Raw genomic sequence first — 15,397 nt, forward strand, 5'->3', positions numbered from 1 at the left:
TTTAATAATTTTTTGTTGTTGAGAATATACACAGCATAACATACACCAATTTAACAATTTCTACACGTACAGTTCAGTGACAGCTCATGTAACCTTACCGAAGCTGTAACCCACATGGTCCATTCCTAGAACCAGTTACAGAACGAAGCATAGTCCAGATAAACCAAAAAATGATTAAAAAGTATTTAAAAGAGATTTGATTGTTCCCTGATATTTCTGAAAGGACATTAAACATATATAACCCATGGCAGCATGTTTTATATGCTCTTAGGTCTCTTATCCAGTTTTCTCATATTCTACACTCTGTTGAAGCTGCTCACTGGCCAAAGCTTGGAAGAATTGGCTCCTCTTCCACCAGGTCTGGTGAGTTTTACTTCCTGAACATCCTCTTTTCTTGCTCCCTCCTTGGTCATGTAGATGGATTTGGCCTCTTTCCCCAGGTCATTCTACCTTTCCTTCCATCTCTGTACTATCCTTCTGTGCTCACCCTCAGATTCAGCATCAAAAAAGTCTAGGGATTGGCCTCTTGGGGACGTGGGAGAGAGCGGACGATTTGGCTGTCAATTAGAGGTTCTCTTGGGCTGGAGACTGATGTCAGGATCTGTGTTCCCTCCACTCCTTCCCTGCTGGGGCCACTGAAGTCCACGTAGTCTCCTGGCAGGGAGCACACTCTGCATTTGCCCTCTGCAGGTTCTAGGAACTGCCCATCCCGTGCTTCTTCAGACCAAGGGGTGGCTCACAGTGACCCTGTAGGACAGAGTAGAACTACCCCACAGGGTTTCCAAGGCTGTAATCTTTACGGAAGCAGACTGCCATGTCTTTTTCCTGCGGAGCAGCTGGTGGGTTTGAACCACGGACCTTTCGGTTAGCAGTTGAGCACTTAACCACTGTGCCACCAGGGCTCCTTCTAGAGCTGGCGAGCACATCCTATATCCTCCCTTGTTGGTTTCCCCAAGTCCTGCCCATAAAGACCAGTTGCCATCAAGGTGATTCTAACTCATAGAAACCTCATATGTGTCATAGTAGAACTGTGCTTCATAGGGTTTTCTATGGCTGATTTTTGGGAAGTAGATTGCCAGGTCTTTCTTCCAAGGCATCTCTGGGTGGACTCGGACCTCCAACCTTTAGGTTATATAGCTGAGCATGTTAATTGTTTGCATCACCCTGAACCAAAAAAACCAGTCACTATCGAGTTGCTTCTGACTCATGGAGACTCCACGTGTGTCATAGTAGAACTGTCCTCCATAGAGTTTTCGATGGCTGATTTTTTTGATTGCCAGGCCTTTCTTCCAAGGCACCTCTGGGTGGACTTGAACCCCCAAACTTTTGGTTAGCAGTTGAGCACGTTAACTATTAGTACCACCCAGGTACTCCAAAACCTTGTCCACACCTTTGTAAATGTCTTTATTAAACTTTGCCCAATGACTCAGTTTGAGCATTCCATCTCTTTCCTGTAAGGATCCAGACCGAGACAGCCCGGGACTCTTTGGGAACTTGTTCCAGATGAAGGCTTTAGAGTCACTGATGGACAAATCTTGTCTGCCCTTTAGATCTGAAGTTCTCAGAGTCAAGGGTAGCGTGCCTCCCACACTCTACAAGCTATCCCACTTGCAACATGTCATGGGATGTACTCAAAAAATATTTTAAATTCGTTTTTATTGATCATCCCCCCAGAGGCAATGATGGGGGCCCTGCTGCAGCTTATATGTAAGTCCAGCTGTGAGGCATTGCAGAGCCGGTGCTTTCAGGAGCCAGTAGGAGGGAGCTGACGCATCTCCAGCTTGTGTTGTGGCAGGAAATGAGAGCTGTCATTTCCGAGAGCTGGTGGTTGGAAGCGGCTGTGCACCTGCTGGCGGAGGTGCCTAGAAGGATGTCTCAGCTCCTACTGAATCACCTTCCTCCATCCTGTTCTCTCCTCAGCCTCCCTGCTCTGCAAGGCCTTGGGGGTCTCTACTCTGGAAGCAGGGTGGAGACCCCCGTGATTTATTATTAGATTTTGCCACTCACTCCCCTGGTGTTCTGGAGGAGGCAGGGGAGGAGTTGTTCAATGCGTTTAGAGCAGAGTTTAAGCTTTGGAGTCCCAGGCTGGTGCAGTTAATGCACTTGGCTGCTAACCTTAAAGGTTGGGGGTTTGAGTCCACCCGGAGGCACCTCTGAAGAAAGGCCTGGTGATCTACTTCTGAAATACCAGTCATTGAAAACCCTGTGAAGCACAGTTCTACCGGGGGTCACCATGAATTGGAGTTGACTCAATGGCTACTGTTTATTTCTTAAACTTTGAATGTGCAAATCACCTGGGGGATCTTGTCAAATTGCTGATTCTGATTCAGCGGGTCTGGGGTGGGGTGGAGAGTCTGCATTTCTGATGAGCTCCAGACGGTGCTGTGCTGCCTTTCCCAGGAAACACATTTGAGTAGCAAGGTCTTAGAGCTGTGCTATTCAGCACGGCAGCCATTAGCCACATGTGGCTATTTAAATTTGCCTTGATTTTTACCTCATAACCTCACCTACCCATCAGAAGTCTGAGTTCCTAGTGGCAGAAATCCAGCCTTAAAGTGTTTTAGTTTAAGCCAAAACGAGAAATATGTTGGTTTTTATGGAACTGGGGAAGACAGCTGGCTTTAGGAATGGCCAGGTCCAGGGACTCAAATCATGGCACCATCATTGTTGGTACCACAACCACCATCACCATCATCATCTCTTCCTCCTCTTGCTCCCCACCCCTTTTCTTGATCTTTTTTTCTTGCCTCGTTCTCTCTGCCCACAGACTCCTTCCTTTCCCTGGTGGGGGGTCTGACCACTGGATTCTTCAGGTTAATATCACACTCACCTGCCAAGTGGAGAAGGAAGCTCCTCTCCCAGCATCTGGTTGGTCCTGCCTGGGTGGTGCGCATCGCCCTGCACCCGTTCTCTGTGGAGGGGGGCTGGTGTGCCTCGTCTCACCCAGTGGGAAGGTGTGGGTCTCCATGCTGGGCAGCCCCCCATAATCACATGTGCGGAGGGAGAGAGGAAGGTACCTCAAGAAAGAGTAAACGGGCAGATGTCCACTCCACTGTGCTCTTCCACCTCACCGAGAAGCCTGTCCACTGAGTCCCCTGGTCCTCCTGGTGTGTTTTCTTTAATCAGCCCCAGTGGAGGAGAGAGAGCTCCACCAACACAAGCCTGTTTTGCTGAGTGGTTGAAGAAGCCCAGCCATCCTCCCTTTGTGTTTCCATCCCAACAAACTATCAGGGCTTTCTCTTTAATGCAGAAATTCAAATTAAACAACAAATGTCCTGGCTAGCTTTTCCCTTTGGTTTCATCAGATACCTGGTCTCACACTGCCTTCCGTGAGGAATTTATTTAAACTGCCTCAGAGTGGCCAGTGTGACTGTAAGGGGGGTGTCTTAGGTAGTGCTGGTACAACAGAAATAACACCAGTGGCTGGTGTCTTGGTTATCTAGTGGTGCTAGAGCAGAAGTGCCTCAAGAGGGTGGCTTTAACAAACAGAAATGTGTTTTCTCACAGTTGAGGAGGTTAAGTCTGAATTCTGAGTGCTGGGTCTAGGGGAACTCTTTCTGTCTGAGAGAGTAAGAGAGAGAGAAATCCTGGTGGTGCAGTGGTTAAGAGCATGGCTGCGAACCAAAAGGTTGGCAGTTTGAATCAGCCAGCTGCTCCTTGGAAACCCTATGGGACAGTTCTACTCTGTACCGTAGGGCCGCTGAGTCAGAATGAACTCGACGGCAACGGGTTTGGGTTTTTTTGGTTTTATAGAGACAGAGGCTTTCAAGGGAAAATAGCTGCAGTCAGTCCCAGGCCTACCTCTTCTTCTCTTTTCTTTATATTTTATTATGTTTTTGGTGAAAGTTTACACAACCAATTAGGTTCCCTTTTAACAATTTCTATTTTTTTATACATATTTCAGTGATATGAATTACGTTTTTATTACCTCTGTTCTGGTTGTCCCACTTCCATTAATCTAGTTTCTCTGGCCCCCCCTTTACTGTTTTGTCTTTGCTTTAGGGTAACTGTTGATTGTTGGTCTCACACTGATTTTTTTTTTTTAAAAGGAGCACAGTATTTACAGGTGATATTAATTATTTCATGAGCTAATCTGTGATGTAGCTGAAAGGTGACTTCTGGGAATGGTTTCAGTTAAAGTTTAATGAGTATCTCAGAGCTATAGTCATAGGGGTTCCTCCAGTCTTAGCTGGTCCAGTAAGTCTCCAGGCCTACATCTTAATTTAGCCACCCAAGCAGAAAGAGTGAGCTTGTTTCTCCCAGCATCCACCTCTCAAGAGGGGACTCAGTAGGCCCAGGTGGGCTCATGAGTCCATTCCTCAGGCCCATCACTGGGGCCAGGGGCTGGGAACTGTGATTGGTCAGGCTTGGGTTGCGTGCGGAGCAGGACCACTCAGTGGCATCCTCAGAACCTAATGGTATGTGGAGGGCAGTTCCCACAATAAAGTGGCTGCTTTTACCAGAAGTGGGGAAAGGATGCAAAATAGGCAAAATCAATAGACTACCACCATGTAGTGTCTGCATGACCTTGGGCACCTTATAAAACCTCACTAAGCCTCAGTTTCCACATCAGCAAAATGGGGACACCTGTCTCACGGGGTTGTGAAGGCAAAATAAGGAAATACATGGAAGGCACTCACCTCAAAGCCTGACTCGTGTAGTAAGCCCACAATTAAAAATGATAGCCATTATTTTTATTTTTGAAAAGGTAACTGTATCCAACTTTGCTTAATAGTAGAGAATTAGGGCAATCTTAGAGGTGACTGCATGGTAGAGGATTGATGGCCCCTGGCCTCAGTTTGAAGAAACTGACAAAGCTGACCAAATACATTCTTGAGCTGTGTGGTGACATGGTGCCATGGGAACCCAGAGAGGGAGTGAGGGCTTCTGAGAGGCAGACTCGGAATCTTCTAGAGAAAGCCAGCCTGGCCTGAATCCCTGATATTTCGAAGTGTTTCCTGTATTTTGGGAAGTGAGGGATGAGAGGAAGAGTCTTTTCTCTCACCTGAAGAATAAATACGTGTTGAGTTCAGTAAACTGGCAAAAAGTTTATAAAAAACAAAAAACCAAATCTGTTGCCATTGAGTTGATTCTGACTCATGGCAACCCCATGTGTTATAGAGCAGAACTGGGCTCCACAGGGTTTTTTTGGCTTTAATTTTTACGGAAGCAACTCACCAGGCCTTCTGCTGGGTAGGTTCAAACTTCCAACCTTTTGGTTAGTAGTCGAGCACAAACTGTTGCTTCTCAGAGCTTTACCTAGGAACTTGTGAGCAATGCACACGCCCAGGCTTTGCTCCAGCTCTCCAACTCCAAACCTTAACCAGCCCTCAGGTGACCCTAGAACCGTTGGTTTAGATGTATGTTGCTCATCAGCAAGGGAGTCTTCAAGCTCGCCTGGATGGGGACGTTTGAATGTCGGCCTTTTTGGAGAAATTGCAGTGTTCTAGTCACCGGGAGGCCAGGGAGGGGAAGTGACTCAACTGCAGGTCTTCTAATTCCCACCGTGACAATGCTCTTCTCTGCGGCAGTCTGTGAATCTATCTGTGAAGACCCTGGAGAAGGGGGCGCCTATGACCTACTTCTGTGTCAGAGAGAGAGGTACTCATACCTTGCTTCTGATCTTTTTTTTCATTGTTTTTATCTGTGGAATTAAAAAAAAAATTGTGGCACTCATTGGTTTTAAAGTCCTGCTTGCAAGACCTGACGTTACCAAGAAGGAAAACGAGACACGTGGCAGTAACAAATGGATTGGGAGGTGGCTAAATTGGAACCCCAGGGCTGTGCCCTGGGAGCAGACAGCAATGAAGACGGAGGAGCAGAGGGAAAAGTTATAAAAATGTTTAGTCTTTGCTTTATTGAGTTACAACAAATGAGTAACAAGTTAGAAAAACTGGTTTTATTCAAACTCCCTAGATTTTATTTTGTGCAGTGTACTCAAACAGGGTGGGGGGCAGGAAGGGACTGCAAACACAATTCATATTGCAACATTTACACCAGATATGTCTCTTGGCTTTTCTTTTTTAAAAGTTAGGACTAACTGGAAAAAAAAAAGTGCACTCAGGAATCTTAAATTGGCCCAAAAACAAACACACAAACAAAAAAATCAATTCATGGTGAGGCTTCAAGCTGAAATCTTGTCAACTACCACGCCAAGAAAAGGCAGTTAAGAATAGAAATAAAAGCCAATGCTGTTCATTGTTGTACCATCTAGATATGAAGATCTTTTTTTGTTTTAATTTCATAAAAGTAGTAATAATAACACTAACATAGAAGCCCTTTCTGCTGGTATTTAAGAAAGTGCTAAAAGAGGACAGCCGTTTGCTGCTACTCAGTTCTCTCAATGCTGGCTGGGCCCAAGGCCTAAGAGGCCAAAAAAATCCAAACCAGTTGCTGTTGACTCATGGTGACCCCATGTGTGCAGAGTAGAACTGTGCTCCATAAGGTTTTCAAGGCTGTGACTTCCTGGAAGCAGATCACCAGGCCTGTCTTCCGAGGCACATCTGGGTGGGTTAGAGCCGCCAACCTTGAGGTTATTAGTTGAGCGCTTAACCGTTTGCACCACCCAGGGCCTCCTCCTAAGAGGCCAAGTAGTTGAGAAATCAGACCTACCTCTTGGCAGTTCAGAAAACCTAGCGAGGGCCCCCAAAGGCGGCTGGGGGGAGAACTGAAAACGGATTTGATATGGAAGGTCAGCCATCCGTCAGCCCGCTCTCCAGGTGGAAACCGAGGCCCGAATCCCAGCCCTCCCACTGAGAAATCTCCAAATTTCAAGCTACCTCCTTTAAAAATGAATTCTCCTACCTAAAATCCAGAAGATATAATGGCACTAATGCTAACCTCCAAAAAAAAAAAAAAAATAAGAAAAACAAAAGGAGAAAAGAGAAAAGCACATGTGATCAGCCCTCCCTCCTGGAAGAAAACCTTACAATGGTAGTGCTGGAAAAGGAAGTTGCCCTCAGTTAAAAAGGTAACAAAATTCCCATTGTACAAATCGGTTCCAGTATAGCAAGAGGCAGGGGCCAGGACAGAGGAGCAAACTATTTACAGGGACCCATTGGAAACGCAGTAGTAGGACTTTGGCACTCTGAACAGTTCCCACCCACCCTCTGGGAGGCGCATGTGAAGCAGCCGGGCTCCTGCACCCTCCAGGCACACATGGGCTAAGTAGTTCCCCTGGGAGTCACTGGTAAGGGCTCCCCACAGCGGGCAGGAGAGGGAAGTTCTCTGCTTCCTTCCAAGACAGAGCGTCCTTCAACAGCACAGCAGTTCTGAGGGATGTCCCTGGAAGGAGAACACAGAAGCAGAGGTCAGGGCTCAGGGAGAGGACCTCATCATTCCTTAGGGGGAAAGGTGTCTGTGGTTGCTTCTTCCTGGCTCTCTTCTTTCCAAAGCCATCTGGCTTGGAGGAGAGACAAATGCCCTTCAAGTTTGGGGCTTGAGCACAGTCTGTCCTTAGGGGAAGTGCCTCCAGAACCTGGCCTTTAAAAACAGGATGACCTTCTGGGCAAGTTAAGGTGGTAGCCTGTGTTTTTCTTTCCCCATCATTACAAGACTTTTTCATTATTCCCAGAGAGGCAGCCAGCCACAGTGGGTCCAGACAGGCACTGGAGTCAGATAAACCTGGACTTGGGCCCTGGCTTTCTTACTTACTGGCTGTGGGGCCTTCTGTGCATGACTTACTCTCCGTAGGCCTCAGTTTTTGCTTCTGTAAAATGGGGAAGATAGCATGGCCTTGTTGTGAAAATTAAATGAATTGATCTATGTCAGCATTTGGGATGGTGCTGTAACACGCTTTGGTTATTTTTGTTAGATGGAGACTTTTCCAAGCATACTAGGACATACAATAGTAATAATAACAAGACATTTTAAGGAATTTTTTAGTTTAGTATTTATATCAACCCTCAGAGGTACAGAGATACTATTATCACCCCCATTTTACAGGTGAGGAAACTGAGGCACAGAGAGGCTAAATTACTTTCTCAAGAACACACAGCTAGTAAGAGGCAGAGGTAGGATTTGAACTCAGGCAGTCTAACTCCAGAGTCTGTGCTCTTAATGAACAAACAGTATTTATGAACAGCTAATGTGGAGAAATGCTTAACTCTGATCTACTTTAAAGTAATGAAAATAGTCCAAGGGCCTCCATTATTACCCGTGTGGGCTCCCAGGATCCAGAGATCCATGAAGTGCTAGAGGTTTATCAAATCTGTAGATTCCTGAGGCCACGGGCTTTCTCTCTGCCTCCCTCTGGCTGAGAAAGCCTGGAGCAGTGTTTTTTTTGCACAGGGGACCGAGAGCCAGAAGACTAGACTTCTCAGGCAAATGCATCGGCAGATCATCTACACTCTCATTGATTCCTAATGTCTGGATGTCAAACGTGCCCATATTCCCCAGAAACCCCTGGGAGTAACACCGAATACTGGAGTTAAGAAACCAACTTGTGAAAATATCTGGGGATGAAGCCAGACTTCAGGGGTTTCCTTGGGATCTGGTACCACCTGAAAACGAGCCGGCAAAAATCATAGAATCATAAGAGCTACAGGGATCCTAATAGGTGATGTTGCCAACATCACTCATTTCGTGAGGAAAAACATGGAAGCCCAGGGAGGAAAAGTGGTTTCCCCAGGTCAGCAGCACAGTCAAAAACAGCAATGGTCATGCTGGTAACAACGGTGATGATGGCTAATACTTGTTGTTGTTGGGTGCTGTCGATTTTTGAGTTGTAGTGACCCCATGTGACAGAGTAGAACTGCCCCATAGGGTTTCCTAGGCTGTAATCTTTATGGGAGCAGATCACCATGCCTTTTCTCCCATGGAGCCGCTGGTTGGGTTCAAACCACCAACCTTTCGGTTTGCATCCAAGTGCCTAACACTTGTGCCATCAGGAATCCTAGCTAACACTTATTTCACACCTAACATGAGCCAGGCCTGACGCTAAGGGATAACATGGATCATCTCATTTACTCCTTATAATAACCCGGGAGGTAGGTGACTGTTATGCCCATTTTACAGTAAAAAAACTGAGGCCGAGAGCAATCAAATAACATCAGGCAACTACTAAGTGTCAGAGCCTGGATTCCACCTTGGCCAATCCAGCTCTTAGTTGGGCTCTTACTTAACTACTCACCACACAACCTGACTCTGGGCCAGGCTCCTTGCCCTACATGCTAAGTCACTTGGTGACAGTAGGGAGCATGTCAGTTTCCAATGCCCCTGAGTTGGGCCGGGGGCTGGCGGTCCTGGGCACCCAGGGCAGACCACATGCCCTATTGCTGATCCCATGTAGAGCCACATTCACCCCCTCAGTGGGCACAGCAGATCACAACCAGCCTCCTCCTGACTCCCCAAGGACCAGGGCTTGCCCCGGCAAACTGGTCTTCACCACCTTTGGAAAGGAGACCGCCTCTGGTTGAATTTCCACCTGAATAGTTCTCAAGACCCCAGGAAAGAAGGCCTGAGGAAGCTAGCCAGCAACTGTTCCTCCTCCTCCCAACGACTCTGAGGAATGCCAGGTCATGGGGCAGGATGGGTGTGGTGGGGAGAGCTGTGTCTGTGGAGCTGGAGAAATCTGCAATCCCAGGTCTACTGCTTTCTCACTGTGTGCCAGGGCCAGTGACTTAGCCTCCCTGAGCGTCACCACGATCATCCTAGTGGACAGGGCTGCGGCTGCGGGGACGGCAACAGAGGAAGTACGCAAGGACGCAGGTCTGGGCCCATGCAGGCGCTTAATAAACAGCACTTCATTTTTCCTGGAGGGGCAGAAGTGACCCGGTGTAAAGAGAGGGCCTTGGGTGTAAGTGAGTGCACCTGCTTGTGTGTGAGCTTCCTTCTGTCTCTCTCTCTCATATTGTAAACCAAGCTAAAACCATTCTCTTCAGTGACTGGCAAAAACTCACTTTTTGGATAAACCTCCAAATGGATAAATGAAGGCGGTTCTCACTCTAGCAATGTGTTTTTTATGATTCTCTCTGTAATTTCTTAGGGACACAAACATGCATAAATCCTCCAGCCCTATGAGTTAATAAAGAAAAAATGTTGCATAGGGCCTTAAAAGGAAAAAAAAAGACAAAAGCCAATTATTATCATTATTTTCTGCCTTTGCAGAGATCAAAGCCCTGGTGGTACAACAGTTAAGCGCTCGGCTGTTAACTGAAAAGTTGGTGGGTCGAACCCCCCAGTGGCTCTGCAGGAGAAAAGGCCTGGTCATCTGCTCTTGTAAAGACTACAGCCTAGGAAACCCAGTGGAGCAGTTCTACTCTGTCGCATGGGGTTGCTATGGGTCAAAATCGACTTGAGGGCACCCAACAACAACAACAACAAACAGAGGTCTGTGGTGGCTCTGGGTCCTGGAAGCGCCCTTAGCACATGTGGACTTTAACTCACTGCCTTTTCCCAGGGTATGTAGGAGTGCGGGCAGGACTGGGTGGTGGGGGCAGAGTGAGGCCAGGAGGACGCTGGAAACAGGGCGCGCGCGGCCAAGGCCGGCTGGGGCCTCATGGGGAGAGAGCAGGGTAGATGGAAGAAAAGGGGATGCCTCTGGCAAGTCTGCTTCTTCCCCAATGAGAGTCACGTGGGGCACTGTGTGGGCCACAGCTGGGGTGATGAGCTGGGAGGGTGTCCCTAAGGACGCCACTCTGCTCACACTGGAGGAAGCAGCTGGCCCAGAGAAGACACGCCCCAAGCCCCAGGCTCTGATCGCCATCAGCGATGCATGTTCTTGCCTGAATGAGTAAGATGGCTCAGACCCAGGCAGGATATTAAACCCCAGCTGGGGCAGAGACCCTGGTACTCCTGGTCAGAGGCCCTCCTCAGTGTTGCCGAGCTCTATCTCATGTCACTCTGCTAAAAGCCTCTCACTGCCTTCTGCCTGCGGACATGGCCCCAGTCCTTCCTTTAGCCCTAGGCCCTGTGCGGTTCAGCTGTGGCCCTGTTTTGGCCACTCTCCCAGCAAGTCTACTTCATCATGGTGGACCCACTTGCTCACACATGAAAGACCCCTGGACATCCATCACGAGTGTGGTTTCCCTGTCACAGTGTGGCCAATCACCTTCCCCTTGGGCAGCAGGTCCCAGCTTCACACCACCTTCCCCAGAAGCCTTTGCTCCCAGACTCGGTCAGACCTCCTTGTACAAGTACCCACGCCTGCTTCCCCAACACAGATGTTATCCTGCTTTCTTGAAACTGCCTAGTTAATTGTCCTTTGAGTGTGATATGCGTGAGGACAGGAACTGTGTCCAAAGCCCCACATGGCGGCTGGCCCACACAGGAGACTCAGCAACGGTTTGTTAAAGAATGGTGGTGTCAGAGAGGTGACTGGTTACACGAGGTTGGTGGCAAAGTCCACATTTCAGTGAGGTTTTTTTTTTTAAAGATCAGAGTGACTCTGACGAATGGCCTCTCACAAATTTCCTAGGGCTTCTATCCAAAGTCCCATCACCTGGTCAGAAGCATTCACCATGGTAGAGAACCAACCACCTGAAGGGTTGTCTGATCATAGAGACCAAATCTCAGGTTCAGAAGGAAACTTCCAGATCATATGGCCCATTTCCTATGGCCAGTATTGGGACGCCTCTACCAAGTGGACGTCCAGCCTCTCCCTGAACACGTCCCAGGATGGGGACCCTTCTTTCCCACAGCAGTCTCTTTCCATCATGGGGACAACTTGGAATGTCACAAAGTACCATCTAATTCTGAATCAAAACCTGCTTCTCTATTACTCTACCCTTTGGGGATGCGTGAACAATTACAATTATTTTCCCACGTGAGAGCTTCTTAGCAGGCTTTCTCTTTCTCTTTAATCTTCCCCACAGAGCTTTCCCTAAGGCCCTAGGTACTTGGGAGAGAATAACACCGTGCTCCATGATAAAGAAAAAGAAACACCCTAATAGTGATTTATCATCTCAATAATATTTCTGAGTCAAATTTTCACTGTTTTCAGAGGAGACAGGGTCTGATTTTAATTAGAATTGAGAAAGGGAAAATGTGGCAGTATGGAGAAGGACAAAGCAATTTCCCAGTGGATGGGGAAACTCCCCTTTGAGTGAATCCAAGAATTTGCATCATCTAAAATCATCCCCATTCTGGACCTTGGTCAGCTCTGGTACATCTAGTCAAAGCTCTTGGTACTTGGGACTGGTCTAGGGAGCTTCTGGGTTGGGACATTTCTGAGACTTGTGTCGTCATTGTTGTTGTTAGCTGCCGCTGAGTTGCCCCTGACTCATGGTGACCCCATGCACAATGGAGCAAAATGCTGCCTGGTCTTGCTCCAGCCTCAGGATCAGCTGTGGTCATGATCCATCTTCATGCCTGTTGTGAAACACAGGGTGTTCACTGGCTGATTTTTGGAAGTAGAGTGAGACCTTTCATCCCAGTCCATTTTAGTCTAGAAACTCTGCAGAAATCTGTTCAGCATCATAGCAACACATTAGCGTCCACTCCCAGATGAGTGGTAGCTACACCGGAGGTGTGCTGGCTGGGAACGGAACCTGGGTCTCCCACACGGAAGGTGAGAATTCTAGCATGGAACCACCACTGCCCTCACTCGAGATTCACAGGCCAGCTAAATATCTCCAAGGCTGCTCACAGGAAAGCTTGCAGCAGCCATCTCCCAAAGAAAAAAACCCAGTCTCAGGGGGACATGAAGTCTCCCTGCCCTTTCTTGTCGATGCGTATTGTCCAGAGTAGCTCAAAAGAACTTGAGCAAATGGAATCGTATTTTAAACTCATAGTTACCCTCGTGAGTTCGACTTGGAACCCCAGCTCCACCACTTTCTAGCTGAATGACCTTGGACAAGTTACCTTTCTGTGTCTCATTCTCATCAGCCATAAAATGAGGGATGTTGTGAGGTTTAAGTGAGTTCTCACATGTGAAGTGCTGGAGCAGTGCCTGGTGCAGTAAAACCAACACTAAACCCAAACCAAACCCATTGCCGCCAAGTCAATTCCAACTCATAGTGACCCTATAGGACAGAACAGAACGGCCCCAGAGAGTTGCCAAGGAGCGCCTGGTGGATTTGAACTGCTGACCTTTTGGTTAGCAGCCACAGTACTTAATTACTACACCACCAGGGTCTCCGCTGGCACAGTAAGTGCTCAGCAAATGTTGCCCTTTGCTACCACCCAGGCCTACCTCCCACCCCTGAGATGCAATAAATACCCAAGGGCATAACACCCAATCAAAAAGGCCACCTTGGGAAGGCAGGAAGCACACCAAGTCCTTCCCCATAGCTGTTCAGAGAAGTGTGTGCAGCTTTAGATTCGGCACTTACTACACAGGGGCTGATGCGAATGGCAGGCCCCTGTTCTAGGGGCTTCCACGTATAGTATCTCATTTAATCCAGACAACAACAGACAACTCTATTAGCAAACATTAAGGTTATAGAAACTTAAGAAAAGAGAATAAAGTAAAATGTGTAGGCATGAGGGCTCTCTACAATTTTCCTCACTCATCCTCCATTTAAGGTTCCTGAGTGGTGCAAGGGGTTTGTGCTTGCAGTTTGAACCCACCTAGCAGCACTATGGGAGAAAGGCCCGGCGGTCTGCTTCTTTAAGATTGAAAAAAAGCCAAGAAAACCTTATGGAGCAGTTCTACTCTATAGCACGATTTACCATGAGTCGAAACTGACGACAACGGGTTTGGTTTTGTGGCACAGTGGTTAAGAGCTTAGCTACTAAACACCAGGTCAGCAGTTCAAATTCACCAGCCACTTCTTGCGAAGTCTATGGGGCAATTCTATCCTGCCCTATAAGGTCGCTATCAGTCAGAATCGACTCGACGGCAAGAGTATTTTTTTTTTTTTTGGTTTATCCTCCATTTACTACTAGGGCAGAGAGGTCTGGACACCCAGAATCTGCAAAATGACTTTCTCATTGCTCTTTCTTTGAAAACCTCAGCGGGTCTCAAACTTTCTCTACAGGGTTCAATATTCATAAAAACCACATAGAGACTTTATTGCTGATTGGGAGAACTTTCAGGGAAGGTTTTCATTATATGTGAGTCCACCTAATACTGTGACTTTTAACCCCTGCACTTCTGTGGAGGGTAAGTCTTGGCAGGTAAGCTCCACCATGGCCACCTTTCAGTTCTCCTAATGTGCCTTGTTCCCTCTGGCCGCAGCGCTTTTGCATATGTTGTTTCTTCTTCCTGAAACGGTCTTCCCCTCCTCTCTGCCCAACCATAAAACCAAAACCATTGCCGTGGAGTCAATTCTAACTCATAGTGACCCTATAGGACAGAATAGAACTGCCCTCTAGGGTTTCCAAGGAGCAGCTGGTGGATTCTAACTGCCAACTTTTTGGTTAGCAGCCTGACCTCTTAACTACTCTGCTACCAGGCCCCTCGCTTTGCCCAGCCAACATCTACTCACCCTGGATCTTAATTCATGCATCACCTCCTCCAGGAAGCCTCCCCCACCATAAATCAGGGCAAATCCCCTATTCTTTGCTTTCACAGCACCATGCAGCTTTCCTCCAAAGACTTGTCAGCATGGCCACTGATTAAAGACTGTTTGATGAAAGGTGCATTCCCCATTAGACAACGAGCTCCATGAGGGCAGGGACAAGCTCACCGCCACTGCCTTCCCTGAGTCAGACACAATATCTAGCACACTGCAGGTGTTCCACAAATACTTGACGGGTGAACGAAATGAGCCACTTATTATGAATGTCTCTTGGCTACTGACTTCACCTCCTTAGGGCCTGCATCCTTACTCTGAAAATGAAGGCCTTAGATTTCAGGGTTACTAAGCAGCTACTGAGGAGCCTTGGTGGTGCAGTGGTTAAACGTGCGGCTGATGACTGAAAGGTCAACTGTTTGAACCCACCAGCTGCTCTGTGGGAGAAGGATGTGGCAGTCTGCTTCTGTAAAGATTACAGCCTTGGAAACCCTATGGGGCAGTTCTCCTCAGTCCTATAGGGTCGCTATGAGTTGGAACCGACTTGATGGCAATGGGTTTTAAGCTGCTGTTACTGCCCATTTGCCAGTTTGTCATGCTGTGATGGTTTGTGTGTTGCCATGATGCTGGAAGCTATGTCACTAGTATTTCAAATACCAGAGTCCCTCAGGGTGGACAGGTTTCAGCAGAGCTTCCCGACGAATACAGACTAAGAAGGAAGGCCCGGTGATCTACTTCCCAAAATCAGCCAGTGAAAACTCTATGGATCACAACAGAATACTGTCTGATAAAAGTGCTGAAAGATGTACCTCCTAGGTTGGCAGGTACTCGAAATACACAGCGGCCACAACAGTGGAGTCCACCGTACCAACAATTGTGAAGACGGCGCAGGGCTGAGCAACGTTTCATTTCTTGTACATGGGTCGCCATGAGTTGGAGCCGAATGGATGGCAACTAACAGCAACAAAAAGCTGTCCAAAGGACAGTGAGAATTCCTAGGG

The 15,397-nt window shown here is 47.7% G+C and overlaps 1 protein-coding gene across 5 annotated transcripts in view; it reads right to left on the reverse strand.

Moving 5' to 3' along the window:
• Positions 1-5,847: 5,847 nt before the first annotated feature.
• ZHX2 (zinc fingers and homeoboxes 2) overlaps positions 5,848-15,397 on the reverse strand; it is a 194,497-nt gene continuing 184,947 nt past the window's right edge. For all 5 annotated transcript variants that reach the window (XR_007513290.1, XM_049854058.1, XM_049854060.1 and 2 more), the window contains one exon: positions 5,848-7,284. The gene's annotated coding sequence lies outside the window, so the exon portion shown is untranslated. The remainder of the gene's footprint in view (positions 7,285-15,397) is intronic.

The sequence above is a fragment of the Elephas maximus genome, chromosome 15, assembly GCF_024166365.1.
Source record: "Elephas maximus indicus isolate mEleMax1 chromosome 15, mEleMax1 primary haplotype, whole genome shotgun sequence".
NCBI lineage: Eukaryota > Metazoa > Chordata > Mammalia > Proboscidea > Elephantidae > Elephas > Elephas maximus.